This window comes from Pelobates fuscus, chromosome 9 (assembly GCF_036172605.1).
Source record: "Pelobates fuscus isolate aPelFus1 chromosome 9, aPelFus1.pri, whole genome shotgun sequence".
Lineage (NCBI taxonomy): Eukaryota > Metazoa > Chordata > Amphibia > Anura > Pelobatidae > Pelobates > Pelobates fuscus.
The window spans coordinates 150823338-150838578 of NC_086325.1; the positions used below are offsets into that span (position 1 = coordinate 150823338).

The 15241-nt window shown below is 40.5% G+C and overlaps 1 protein-coding gene across 4 annotated transcripts in view; it reads left to right on the plus strand.

The window, feature by feature from the left end:
* NLGN3 (neuroligin 3) overlaps positions 1-15241 on the plus strand; it is a 105039-nt gene that overhangs the window by 54007 nt on the left and 35791 nt on the right. For 3 of the 4 annotated variants that reach the window (XM_063432768.1, XM_063432770.1, XM_063432771.1), the window contains exon 2: positions 3234-3504. The exons of the other annotated variant lie outside the window; for it this stretch is intronic. The gene's annotated coding sequence lies outside the window, so the exon portion shown is untranslated. The remainder of the gene's footprint in view (positions 1-3233; positions 3505-15241) is intronic. 4 annotated transcript variants of the gene reach the window in all.

The window sequence follows — 15241 nt, forward strand, 5'->3', positions numbered from 1 at the left end:
TGCAATGTCAATCAGCAGTTACTAAGGTCAGTAGAATTTTTTGTCAAATATAAAAGGGGGATTTAATTCTTGGAATAAAAATATTATTTTGCCTTTTTATAAATCACTGGTAAGACCATACCTTGAATATGCTGTGTTCTAAAGACGGACATTATGGCACCCAGGGCCGGCCTAAAACATTGTGCTGCCTGGGTCCAAGGATGAAATGCTGCCACTCACCCACCAAAACCATGCACACAAAAACACGTCCACATCCATTAATTTATTTAGTGTCTGTAGTGAATACTGGGTCTTTGTGTAGTGGATGCAGTATCTGTGTTTGTGTAGTGGATGCAAAATATGTGTTGTAGTGGATGCAGTGTCTATGTTTGTATTGTGGATGTAGTGTCTGTATTTGTGTAGTGAATGCAGTGTGTGTTTGTGTAGTGGATGCAGTGTCTGTATTTGTTAGTCACGCAGTGTTTCCCAACCCAGTCCTCAAGGCACACCTACCAGTCCAGGATTTAAGGATTACCCAGTTTTGTCTAAGGTGTTTTTTCTTTTTTTTCTAAAAACACCTTAGACAAAACTGGGTAATCCTTAAATCCTGGACTGGTAGGTGTGCCTTGAGGACTGGGTTGGGAAACACTGTGTTAGTGGATGCAGTGTGTGTTTGTGTTCTGGATGCAGTGTCTGTGTTTGAGTGGTGGATGCAATGCATGTTTGTGTAGTGGATGCTTTATCTTTGTTTGTATAGTGGATACAGTGTCTGTGTTTGAGTAGTGGATGCAGTGTCTTTGAAGTGGATGCTTTGTCAGTGTATTTAGTGGATGCAGTGTCTGTGTATGGGGTGCAGTATGTGTAGAGGATACAGTGTGTGTGTAGTGGTTGCAGTGTGTGTGTTTGTGGTGTGGGCTGTGGGGAGGGGAGCTGTTTTTTTTTTAATGTATGAAAACATTTATTCCCCCCTCCCTTGTGGGCTTGTGGGCAGGGAAAGGGGACACGAGATTCCCTGGTAGCACAGTAAGTTGTCCTATGAAAAGGGAGCCCAGAGATCTCATTTTCCATCTCCAACAGGATCAGCTCCTCTCACGAGCTGCAAGAGCATGCACTGCGTGCTCCACTCGATCATCTGGTCGTCGGGAGACCAAACGATACCCGATTGAAGATTCACTGGATCACGGCAAAGTCCTGATCAGTTCAAGAATGTTTCAGGGTATTTCCGGTTAGGTGATTGATGTGCAGAATGGATACATTCGATCCCCAGAGATCCCCAGCTGGGAAGCAGTATAAGCATCCAGTGGGTTTCCATAACCCCTTCCTATAGTGACAATAGCCCTGTTTAAGGGGCCCTAGAGACCAGGTCCATAATCTGTGGGCAGGAGGCTAGCCTTCACGCCTTCCATCACAAGGTCAAATGCTGCAGATTCAGCAATCCACGTTATCTGTCATTTTAATTCTTATCTGTAGTTTGCATGCTGACACTGGGGGTAATATATATTCAATAATTGAAGCCCCTAGTGGATATCTGAATGACAGCCACTAGTAGACATGGGAGTTACAAAATATTAACGGTGGCATTTTCATTACTAAGATCCCTGCAATAATTAAATTGTCAAATTTTTACCTTTATCATACTGTGACTATATGTTGTTTGATGCATGTGTTTATAAGGATCTTGTTATTCAGTTGTTAAGTACATGTTGGACTGTTTTATTCATTGATCTAATTTTGTGGTGTATGTTCCTGGTTGCAATGTCAGAATAGCCATTTGCTGTTCTGTGTTGTGTGACTTGACTGATAGCTTACACACAGTGAATTATGAGCAAAAAATAAATAAATACATTTAAACACTAGAAGCTAATTCAAATTATGATTGTGCCTAAATGGCTTTCACATAGTAGAGCCAAAATACAAAATAGCCTCTACTCACTTTAGCGATGGCTGATGGTTTGAATCTGTTTATTTGAAAGTTACAATAATCATTGTAACAAAAGTAATACAATCAATTGAGATGTGTGTTGGAGGATTGCACATACAGTGTGGTAGCAGCTGGATATTTATATAAGTTATATATACAAATGATATATATATATTTATTGATTTACTATTTTTAAATATAGCATTTTTTCACTTTATTTCACTGATGTACTGTGTAACCAGCCAAGTCCTAAGCCACATAGTTGTAATTTTAGATATGACCTAAAACAAATCAGTGAATAGTTCTCAGGTTTATTGTGGTCTTGTACCTTGTTGTGACCTTATTTAGGCCTTTATGGAATTAAAGCTCTACACCCCTGCATGCCATTGCAGGTGTTTTAGATGTCTCGGGAACCTGAAACATTCCATCGCATTTGATGACATTTACTTTCATTAATGGCTGAAAGGAGACCATGAGCCTCCAGAGCAAGTGCAGACGTTATGTGTCCTCTTCTAGGCCTTTAAGTTGTACCTCTTTCATCTCATAATATCTTCTAAGTTATTGGGGCACAGGTCTGTTGTTTATTGATCCCTTTGGAACTGATGAACTGGTGAAGCTTGCTGACCCTGCTTGCCCCCTACACTCTCCTAAATAGCCTTAAGCTAGCCCATGACACTTGAAAGATCATTATAGATTTTGGAAAGGTCAGTGGCCATAATTCAGCAGAGATCTGCTAGAAGGTTTTTCTTGTCTTCAGAAGTAAGCAATGATTGAAATGTTACAATAGAGAGCCATGTGTAAGTGTAGGTTCATCGATCTTTCCATGGAGGGGTTCTGAGGATAACATGGAGGACTACTCTGTGTGAGGAACCGTATTAGGCCACTAGTCTCTTTTCAGCCTATTAAGCAGATTTCTGATATCTGAAGCCCTGTCTGCCCTATGCTTCTTATTCCTTCTATGGTTGCAGTGAGCCCTCTGATAAATAGTATATCCTGTTTTAAGCATTAGATGTAAATGAGCTTAGAAGGAGTGGAAGAATCTTTTTTTATTTTACTACATCGCTCTATAAAGAATTTAATATAGGGTCACTATTAGCTTGAAGTTTCCCTTTAATGTAACTGTAGAAGTGTAGTTTGGTGCATGCAGGACATATTTTTTTAGAGGAAAAACTTACCAGCTACTCTCCCTCTTTGATACTACCATCGTCTAGAACTGGTAGATGAAGCTGTCAGGAACCTGGTCATTGGTAAACTCTATCTATTTTCACTGCTTGAAACTCTGCGTTTCACCAAATTTTGTTAAAAGCAATATCTTCTCTTTTTTTCCATGCAGGAGAAACACGTTTTTGTGCATAAAAAGAAAATAACCAGAAAATGAGTGTCCTAGAACAAAGAAAGTCCCATGAGTGATTGAAGGGAGGAAAAATATTCACCTCCTGTCATTATTGGTGGAGGTTGGACCTCCTGATTCTCTATCCAGTTGAGCCTCTTCAGTGGAGCCTTCCATGACGCTTTTCGGTGGTCGAGTGCTCACGTACAGACGATTCCAAGTCGAGCGGTTCCTCAACTTCAGTAGAGGCCATTGCTGTCCCAACTAGGTGGTGGTGAGTCGCTCATGGCTGAAGCAATAACATTTTTTGACCTGTCGGGTATAGTGACAGGAGTCAGATAAGTGTGTACTATGTCCACATGCACCCGTGTCTGGAGAGACAACTAGGGCTTATCCAGACTATGTACATATATTTATACACAGGGGCTCACCCAATAGGGGTATAGCCGTGCGGAACTTAACTAATACAGCAGGCCAGGCAATATTTGCACCAAGGGCCATGAGGCAGTGTGTAGCCAGAAATGGGGGCTCACCCCAACAGCAAGCCTCTAAATAATAATAAGTGTTTGATTTATTATAGATCAGCAATAAGAAATAGATGGGGGCTCACCCCAGTTTCCTAGCAGGGGTCTCACCACTGCATACAGTGCATAATAACATAAATGAACTCCCAGGCATCCATGAATGGTAACCACATATAGTCTGTATAGTGTACCAATAGGGAGCTCACCCCTTTACCACCAGAGCGGAGGTCAGTTCGTGCTAAACCAAATGTAATGCACCAGGAGTAGGGCACAATCATAATGAGTGTGACACAAAAGTGCAAATCTGGCCAATGTTGGAGTATTGCCAGCTTCATATACACAAAAACACACACAGTATGGGATGAATAAAGATGACCGCCGAGAATCTTGCACCCTAGACACAACCTCTAGCTGACCTAGCAAAGAGATAAAAGCAAATAATTTAAGTAAAAATAGCTGTCCTGTGCCCCCAAGACTCCAGGACAGCCTCGAAAGAAGAGAGAAAAAGAAGAGCATTGCGAGAGTGACTTGACTGTTCGGTGGGGGAGAGTGTGAGGTTCTAAGATGTGACAGGCTAACAGGAGAGGTGTAAGGGAGTGAGCAAGCCACAAATAGTTGGTCTAAAATACCCCCGGGGACTGATGGGTGCAAACCAGGGGAATAGAGCCACACATGTTATGGTAAACAATACAATTCATATGAAGACAACTATAAAATCAAGAAAATATAAATGTACAATACTCTGACTTGTGTACTTGGCGAGGAGCAGCAAAGAAAGAGGAGTTTCTTGTGTTCTAGTCAGAGCTTATATAGTCTCCTCATACTGGTTTTTGATTGGTTAATAGTTTGTGTTATCCTCTTTCCTGCTATTGTAAAGTAAAGTGAAAAATTGCAAAATATGAAGCCTCCGATCATGTAATAAAATGAAATTTCTTATTTTAATGGCCATATCAAAATACAAAAAAACATTTTTTGTTAATAAAGTGCCAACATTTATCGCAGTGTTGTGCAATGAGACAGCCAAGTGAATTCAACAACTTGCTTAAATGAACGTTCCTATTTGGAGTGGGATATACCACGTAGGTATTCCTCACTACATGCGTAAGGCTCAGCAGATGGGGAAACAAAATGGCCACTCATTCCTTTTATAACCCTTTGTATCACAGGTAAACGAGATTAAGAGGACAATATAATGTACGGCGTATATCTCTTTGGCACAGCTTAGTATTATTCAGCTCGCAATACTTGATATACAGCTTACAGACAAGGAGCCTCTGCACACGGAATTATTCTTATTAAATAACTGATTTATAAAGCACCAAATCTTTTCGAAGCACTTTTGACAAGCTGTAAACCACTAGTCAAGCTCTATTGTCTTCACTTTACTCATGCTAACGGCAACATTTTCGTTTCCTTATGGTAACGTGATCTTAACTCATGTCATCACTTACGGGCTTGGACATAGCCTCAAGAACTAATGCAAAATAAACCTGAACGAATGCAAATACGCCCGTAAATAAATACTGCAAATAAATAAGACTCGTTTTGCTTTAGTAGACAATACCCCAGTGTACTTTACATAATTGTATGTCATTTCTGATTTCAAGGGAAGTTACAGCAGTAATAAGGGTTTCTTCATATGGAAAAAAAAAACACGTCTAGCGGCTTGCAGCGCGTACATATTTGCATAGCGACGCTTGTTTTTACCGTTTGGTTATATACTTTCGCACATTGCATTCTAAATGGAATAACTAAGATGAAATTATAAATGTGATCTACACTAATTCAAGGGTATGTATAGCATTAATCTGGGAGCCATACCGACTGCATTGTACATTTATTGATATGTGGATGTATGTGATCTTTTATTCTATTTGGCTCCCTCGTTTTTGAGTTAGCAGTCATATTAATGGATATTGATTCTCACAAAGAGCCATTCGTGCCAATTCTCCCTCCCCGATATATGTTTATAGATCTAATAAGCTTCACAGGGCACCTGGGAAAAGGGTAACGAAAAGGTACACAGAATTTCCGAGGTACATTGCTGTTTTTTTTTCCGATCTTTTTAAATGCACAGATTTACATTCACTTAGCAGAAAAAGCAATACAAAGTGCCTTTACAAATTGCACACAGGGCGCTTATAAACATAAAGGGTGGCTTCCAGTTTCATGGTAAATTGCCACGGTATTAGTGGAATGAAATTAACTTATTTGGTCTCAATTTTAAACCGTATGATAGGGGGAAAAAACTGAAAGTTGATTGAAAAATCATGTTTTTCTATCCTTCAGTGACCACCATTAGTAAACATTAACGTTCAGTAAATTAATACATTGCACAGCAGAATAACACTAATAGAAATCAATATGGCAAAATTCGCTTTATTCAGAGACCTGGGAGATATTTGTTACTCCAGAATAAATACACAAATCAGTAAACCATTATGCATCAATTGTAATAAACATAACAGAGGGAGGACCTGTCTAAAATGTCAGAAAGCATACATCACAGCCCAAGTTGCATCTGTATATTCGGTTTCATAGGTCTTACAGGGACACGTTAAGCACCATGACAATACAGCTTAATGCAGTGGTTATAGTGCTATGAGTCTGTGTTTTGTTTAGTTTTTTTGTAAACACAACATCCATAGATTACCCCCTCTTCAGCTACACTGCCACATTACATGCCTCCCAACATTCCAAATTTCAGGCTCCTGTCCAGTCTTTGTTCTCTGGTGTCATGCTTTTGGGAATACCAGGGAACTGTCCTTAAAAAGAGTAGCACAAGCGCATCATTAGACACGGACGCATTATACACCAAACAATGGAACCCTGTAGAGTGCACTGAAACAGCGGTCCATGCATGTTCTGCCCTTGACGGGCTGGCCTGCTTGATTGGCAGGCAACCTGGCGTGCATTCATGCCAGGCAAAACTGCCAATTCTCCGGATGGACCCACCAGGAAAAGGCGGTACCACTGATGCAATTGGCGTTCCTGTCCGGATAATTTTTGCCCCACCCATCGGCTTTCCGCTTCATGGGTTTCCCATGTAGGGGGTTATGACGTTATCATGTGTAATTCTGTCCAGTCTTGATGGCAATGATAGGCTGAGAGCAGTGGGAACGGGTACAAAAGCGACTGAAGATGGTGGCAGGTTATGAGTGCCAGGGAGAGAACCTGCTGTTTTATATGCTAAAGAAGACGGGTAATAGGAGTGAGATTTGAGAGAAGAGTGACACTGGTGGACACTGCAAAAAAAGTGGGGCAATCAAAGTTAGCATTGAGAGAAGGATGGTGAGAGTTTACTTTTTAGGTCTAAAAAGTAAATTTTCTGCAAAGTTTCCTATGTTTGTTGTTAATATTACTAATATATTTTTTTTTGTTAGCTATATAGATGAATGCGACCCAACATCTAATACCCAATATAGCTTTCGGCCTCTGTGTAGAAAAAGGTTGCTGACCCCTTCTCTAAGCTATACGTTATGTTCACTATGTTAGATAACATCTTAAAAGAACACTTCGATGTGAAGACCAGTGTTCTAATTCTATGTCATATATACCATAGACTCTTAGCTGACTCGGGCTTTAAACTCAGATTCCCTTAATTTGATTATTCATTGTATTTTAAAGGAACACTATAGTCAACTAAATTACTTTAGCTAAATAAAGCAGTTTTAGTGTATAGATCATTCCCCTGCAATTTCACTGCTTAATTCACTGTCATTTAGGAGTTAAATCACTTTGTTTCTGTTAATGCAGCCCTAGCCACAACTCCCCTGGCTATGATTGACAGAGCCTGCATGAAAAAAAAACTGGTTTCACTTTCAAACAGATGTAATTTACCTTAAATAATTGTATCTCAATCTCTAAATTGAACTGTAATCCCATACAGGAGGCTCTTGCAGGGTCTAGCAAGCTATTAACATAGCAGGGGATAAGAAAATCTTAATTAAACAGAACTTGCAATAAAGAAAGCCTAAATAGGGCTCTCTTTACAGGAAGTGTTTATGGAAGGCTGTGCAAGTCACATGCAGGGAGGTGTGACTAGGGTTCACAAACAAAGGGATTTAACTCCTAAATGGCAGAGGATTGAGCAATGAGGCTGCAGGGGCATGTTCTATACACCAAAACTGCTTCATTAAGCTAAAGTTGTTCAGGTGACTATAGTGTCCCTTTAATTTACAATGATCATGCTACAAAGGTTCATGCATCATATAATAAAGTACTACCAGCTTGTTGACAAGTGTGTAATGGTAAAGGCATTACTTTCATTTGAATGGTGGGGTGTTTGTACGACTACATCATACTGCATCAGTGCCCAAGGAAATGCACAAGTGAACATTGCTATTTCCATGGCTGGGTTTATTGGTAGGCAGAGTTTTTTTAAAGATGTATCTATTTTGTATTATTTTGCAAAGGCAGCCCCTATATGTGGCAGTAACAAGTAAATGTATAAAGGGCCTTGGTGCGCCAATGGTTCAAAGAGCTTTCAATTGGATTTCCATTCAGGTTTATAAAAAATAAATTAAAAAAAGAGTGTATTTTATATCGCACTAAATGCATAAATACACATGTATTCATGCACCATACACAAAATACATAGTTTTGTTCCCAAAGGAACAGAGACAGAAATACACGTTGTGCATTTGCATACGTATACAAATTAAAGCACACTGCACACGAAACACATGTATGTGCTTACACACACACACACACACACACACACACACACACATCAATTGGATTGAGAGTGGTCTTTTTTACATTTCTGCATATTCTGTTTAAATATGCATGGGAATGTTTTTTTTATATATGCTCAGGACGGAATGTTATAAAAGCAGTTATGTCCATTATAAATCATTCACAAACCAGGAAAACTGAGTACAAATTTTTGACAGCCCTTTCAAGGTTTTAAGCAGATCTAAAATCTTACTGTGTCACCATTGTCACTTAATATGTGCCCAAGAGTAAGCATATGCAAACTGAGCTAATAGCTAGCTACCTTAACCCTCTCAATGCTGAAAGACGAATAAAATGAATAAAAATCCCAAAATTGATCTAAACAAACATAAATGTCTGCAATAATAAAACAAACAAAATCCGAAAAGCCCGATTGCTTACAACAATATATCTAAGTAGGAATACAATTTCTGCACATTTTAATACACATTTATAATTAATCTGCTGAGTTTAAGTGGTGGAAAAAAATAAAATATTAAACTTGGCATGTGAAAAAGTTTGATCATCCATTCATTTGCTCCTCTAGTGATTTCTTTATAGTCTCAAAACCATAATTGCCTAAATTGACTCGTTAGGCCTTGATCATAGTCTATTGGTGACAGTTCCATAGCTCGATAAATTCTCTGTTTGTGGAATCTGTTAGGGCGTTCTGCCTACACTTAATGACCATGAGCTCCTCTAAGCAGCTGACTGAGGGTCAGAACATGAAGATATTGAACTCCTGGGAAGATCCAAAAGATATCTAAATGTGTCCTCCTTGTAGTTTTACTGTCTGAGATGTCATTAAGAAATGGAAGTTAGGAGGAACTGTTGACATACTGGCAAGATCTGGAAGTCCAAAATAAATCTCTAATAGACCTGTGCATAGACTGGTCTAGAAAGCAAATCAACTCTGCACCTGTCTCCTTCATATCACTGCGGACCTGCAGACAGATTAAGCTTTTTTTTACGACTACCAAATTGCATTTAAAGGAACACTGTAGAGTCAGGAACACAAAGTGTATTCCTGACCCTCTTGTGTTAAAACCACCATTTAGGTTGCTTGCCCCCCCCCCTCCCCCCCCACCCTAAAAGGTAATAAACGTACCTTATTTCTGCCCCTGATCCGCCTCTTTGGCTGACATCATCAGAATTGATAATCTCAGCCAATCCAATGCTTGCCCATAGGAAAAGCATTTAATTGGCTGAGATCGTCAAGAAAACCGGGCAGGCCAAACACAGCCGTGGCCAATCAGTATCTCCGCAATCAATGCATCTCTATGAGGAAAGTTCAGTGTCTCTATGCAGAGGGCGGAGACACTGAATGTCAGTCACACTGTGCAGCACTGCCCCAGGAAGCACCTCCGGTGGCCATCTGAGGAATGGCCACTGGAGGTGTTCCTAGGCTGTAATGTAAACACTGCCTTTTCTATGAAAAGACAGCGTTCACATTAAAAAGACTACAGGGACTGACTATACTCACCAGAACAACTACATTAAGCTGTAGTTGTTCTGGTGACTATAGTGCCCCTTTAAAGAACCGACCTCAGTACAGACCACTAATGTTACACATGGGTTGGATCTATTATGCTTTGGGCTTTTAAAGCCGGTGACACAGGGCATATTCTAAAGGAAGAATGGATTCTACTAAATAACCACAAATCATGGAAGATAATGTCCCACAGTCGGTATGGAAGCTGAAGCAGAAAAGAGTTTTAATATCCCAACAAGTCAATAATCTACAGACCTCAAAATCATCCAAGAGTTTATTTAACAGTGTTCCTCAGTTTTAAGAGTACCCGGTAATTTATTGGATCATGGCTCCTGATTAATTTCTAAATTGTTTTTATAAAATGAATCTTTAGCATCATTTTACTGAGATAGATAAATCTCCAGTATCCACTTGCATTAAGACAGCTCTACAAGCTATTTAAGTAATTTGCTTCTGGTTTGTCACATTTTAATCAGCCAATATGCCATCGAGGCACGTTTTATATGAAAGTCTAGGTGATGAGATTCAGTTTTTTTATGTTTTTAGCAAACATTCTACATAATACACAACACCGAGGCGGTGCAACATTTCACAATTACAACAAGGCAGTCTGAGTTAACTGGGAGCTGTATTTCCAGGAAATTACTGTTGGAACTTGTGTTAACCTTTTTTTCATTAGATGCTTCTGAGTTTTCTTTTAAATGTATATTAAAGAATGACACCATAATCCAGCTCAGACAAGACAAAGCAGGGTAAACATTGCAAAGGAAGAGGAAAAATAGAAACACGATTCACTTATTCTGTTCTCTCTATGTTTTTTTCGATGCTAACTGCCAGGTTCAAAAGTTAGATCTAATATATATTATGTGACAAACTGAACATCGTCACTGGTTCTTGGAGGAGCCTGCTGGCCACCCTCTTACTCTGGGACTATGGCCCCTGCAATAGACCTGGCTAAAATACTTTAAAGGGCTCTGTTCATGTGAAGTATGTACTTTTGTACTCCAGACAGAGAGACCGACCGTTAGCACTAATTCTCTGGAACTGTTTTGGGCATGGGACCATGTGCACGGTCGGTCAAAAATAAGACTTCCAGGAAATTCCTGATTCCCTGAAATGATCTGGGTGATTTTTGGATATGTTGGTCACACAGACCAGGGCTATCAGGGGATGTAACATTTTGTATTTTTAGGGTACTTTTGGGTTGTTTTAAAAAAGTATGTTTTTTCTATGCTTGGAGATTATTGGATTAGAATTAGTACAGTTACTGATCCAATTATCTCCCAAGCAGAGGGATTGTATGCTGTTATTGGAGTGTCGGGCATTTAATCACTGTTCTTATTGGTCTGTTTCTTTGTGTTGGAGTCTCCAACAAGGTCCATGTGGGCGTACCACTTGCATGGGGATTTTCATAAAAGGCCAAGTGTGGCTCTCATTAAATTGAGATTCATTTTACCCTTCATGAAGTCTAGGCTCATGTTTGGGGGATTGGAGAACTACATACACTTTGGGGATTCCTATATCACAATACTCCCCTGAGTATAATCACTAGCTCTTATAAGAGCTGTTCCTGCTACGCTCTCTTGACTAGGAGAGATCTACCCACTTTAAGCTGGACCTGATCTTGGGTCCAGGGTGGTTGGAGGATGGCAAGACCTCAACCAAGCTGCGGCGGTTCGTGGGGTTTACAGTGGTCATGGTGTTCCAGTGCAGTGCTTATGGTGCTTGCAAATACTAGGCAGTGATTGACAGAGGTACCCAGTAGGGGTGCCAGCCGGTCTGTCACAGATGATATTTTTCAAATATAGTGATACGTATTTATTTACCTGAACCCTTCCTAGCTGGTGGCAGTCTTTATAGAACTGATGGATAATTTGTTTTGATCAGCTTGTAGTGTTTCTTTAAAGATGTCCCATTGTGTCCAACTCTGGTGGTTGGTTCTTCCAAGTTCTACCACCATAAGTAGGCATTGATGGAAGAAAACCCCCCCAAACATAATACTTATATTTAATTGGTTTTGATAGTCTTAAAACAGTGCTTCATTAAATGTGTACATTTAGAAAATAAACATAAAGAATAAAGAAAATGGCAGTAGTGTTTCACCGAGTCGAAGAACCCATCACTGCAGATTGTGATGCGGAATACAGAAACCGATACAATAATTTCTACAGTGTTTTTGTGCATTCGAAAACCTTGCAGTTTCTACCTTCGTATCAAGCACTCCTGTTTTAACACTATTGTGGCTTTCTTTGTCCTTTTCTGTTCAGAGCCTGGATCGATTGTGAGATCTTAAAGGAGAAACTTAAGACTGGAGTAATATTATTTCACAGTTGGTGTATTCTGAGCTTTCTTATTTGTTTTTAAAATGCCCTTGTATATGAAACATGGAAAGTACTATATAATCTTTATATTTCATTCTATATGTACATGTTTCAGGAACAATGGTATACACAATTCAATATAAGTATTATATATTTTTTGTTTTCGTCATTGTATGTTAATAGTGTTCCCCATTGGTTCTTATATTGAGAAATTATATATATTTTTTAGCTCCTATACTTTAGGTTTTTATCGTATATGTTGGCTTAATCGTATATAATGTGGAGTGAAAACACACCACGGTGTTATTAAAGCATTTAAAAATTGTATGTCAAAAGTGATATATGCTATATGAGTACATCCCATGCAAGATATCCTTCATGTGTGTGTCCTGTTTTTTGAATAGGTATGACAATCCTTCTCTCTTTTTAGTGTACTATTTTGATACCGAAGGCAACAGAGAGAAAATGGTGAGATTGGTAAATATTTGGTCTTGGCATTTGGTAGAGAATGAAAAAGATTTGCAGTACTGAGGGATACACGACCAGAGAAAGTGTAGAGTCATAGGAAAAGTTCCCCGAGTGGCCAGAAGTTGACTTGCTTAGTGTATAAGTAGGTTCAGGGCCATATTAATACTGGGGCTTTTGGAGCTGAAGCCTCAGGCCTATGTATTGCAAAAGGCCCAAGCACCCTGCTTTTTTTTTTTTTTTTTTAATTCTTTATTTTTGTTTGTGCATGTGAAAACAGATTACATGAATTCTTGCAGTGCCACAACAGCGACTGCAGGCGGATTTTGAACATCAAGGTGCCATGGCATGCAGTTAAAACAGCACAATTTTTTTGTTATTGTTCATGCTAAAGTAACCCGTTATATAAGACAAGTATGTTAATGCATAGAGAGATGACAGTGCTAGACAAAGAATTACAGACACTCTAATGCCCTGCCAAGACATCATCAACATGAACTATTGCAAAATACGTGTTTGAACTAAAAGCTGGCCCATCAATCGACTTATAGGGCAATTATAGCGTAATCGCTTCAGGTTACATGCTCTATGCACTCCTACAGAGACTAACGTAGTGCAGGTTACAGATACGTAGACAGGCGAGTTATGATATCTAATGCAATGAGACGATGGGATCAGCAAGCTTATAACAGTGAATATAAATTTTAGCTTAAATAAGTAAGTGTGGGCTTTCAAGATTATTACACGGTTGAACTTCAATATTACCACTGCAGAACAGGTAGGCGGGCGGCCACCGGGGCTGGACGCATTCTTGTATTATAAGGTATGAACATTAGACATAGTAATATAATAGCATGGCTACAGTGAATGTTAGAGCGCCTTTTGAGTGGCAAGAGGTAAATAGGAAGCTACTGTCTCTTAGGTAGCTGATGTTGTAACGTAGCTTCTCTCATTTATTCAGTGTCCTGTGGTGTTGTGAGAGTCTCTATGCTGGCATATGTGACTCCTTCCCCTCGGACACTGATCTATCGCCATGGCTGTTCAGCTTCACAGGTGCTCGTCTGTGCGTGGTAGGTCTCCCCTTGTCAGGCTTGATGGTCCTGGGGGTGCAGCTCTTGTAGTTGTGTAGGTCCGTTTGGCTGGTACTTGCTGCAGCACATTTTCATTTCGCGCCTTCTGCACTCTGCTCCACCTAGGGAAAACCATTGCGTGCTGGGGGTCTCTCACTCACCCAGACCGCGGTGATTATTCTGCGGTTGTCTTTTACTTGAAGCCCTCTGGCTGGGCAGATGATGTAACCGCGGTTCAAAGGGGCTACATGGTGCAGGAGCAGATGCTGTTGAGCTATCAGCCGCCGCCATTTTGTGAGACAATTCGGGTGTTCCATGCGCCTCAGCCCCCGCCCGTCTCAGGCACTCCCCAGTGGGGACCAGGATGACCCCCCCGGTCCAAAGGGGGGGGAAACAGGGCCGGCAAGCAATTCTTGCTGTCAGTCTGTGGCAGCAGGAGAGGGAGACGCAGCAGCGGCCGTCCACCACGCTCCCCTCCCGGGTAGGCCGCAGCCCTCGAAGCTCCGTGCCCCCTTCAGATGACCAGAACTCCCGATCTCGGGGTCTGCCGCCGCTCCCACAGCCATGGGTGTCTTGGAGACTCGATTTGTGTGCGAAATTCCCTAGTAAGTAGCTTAAAAGGCCCGGTTTCTCCGGAGCCTCTCCTGCATGCGACCGGTTAGCATGGCGGTCCGGCCCTGCCCCCCGCACCCTGCTTTTTATGTGATCTTCTGATACCCTGAAATACTGAATGTCATACTCATAGTGTGTGGCATGTGAAGCACCAATATCTTCCTTGGACTTGCTCTCCATCATGTGAAATATTAATCTCTATGTAATCTGTATGCGAACTGTGCTGGGATTAACATCTGGAGTGACTCAAATGTGCCCTTGGCCCATTGCACATTGGAGTTGCCTGTCTCTTCTCCAAGCTTGTTAGACTGTGCCCCATTAGCTATAGAATGGCTTTCTAGTGCCCCATGGTTTTCCAGCAAAATTCACTGTAATTTAGCCTACTTGTGGAGATGAATCTTAATGCTTGGAATTTCCAGTTTATATATGCACGTGGGGAGGCTTTTACATTTAGCTACAAAGTCTAGGTGAAAATAGAGGTCAGTTGCATGAGACCAGGAACACAAATTCAGGTTTTGTATTTTGACCCTGTGTTATTTTCAGGGCCGGACTGGGAATTAAAAGCAGCCCTGGAAAAAAAATATTTACCAGCCCCATAATGCGTTGCGCCAGCATAGTGTGCAGATACAGAGTTAGAAAAGATAACTTAAAATTAAAAATGATTACTCCAACGTGGGGAAAAAAGCACATATAAGCTTAAAAAAGCAGACGTGCCTTTGCATGTAATCAATGTTTCAGTCCAACTACCATGACATATTAAGGGAACCTTGGTAATGGGACTGAAATGGTGAATGTATGTAGGGCACAACTG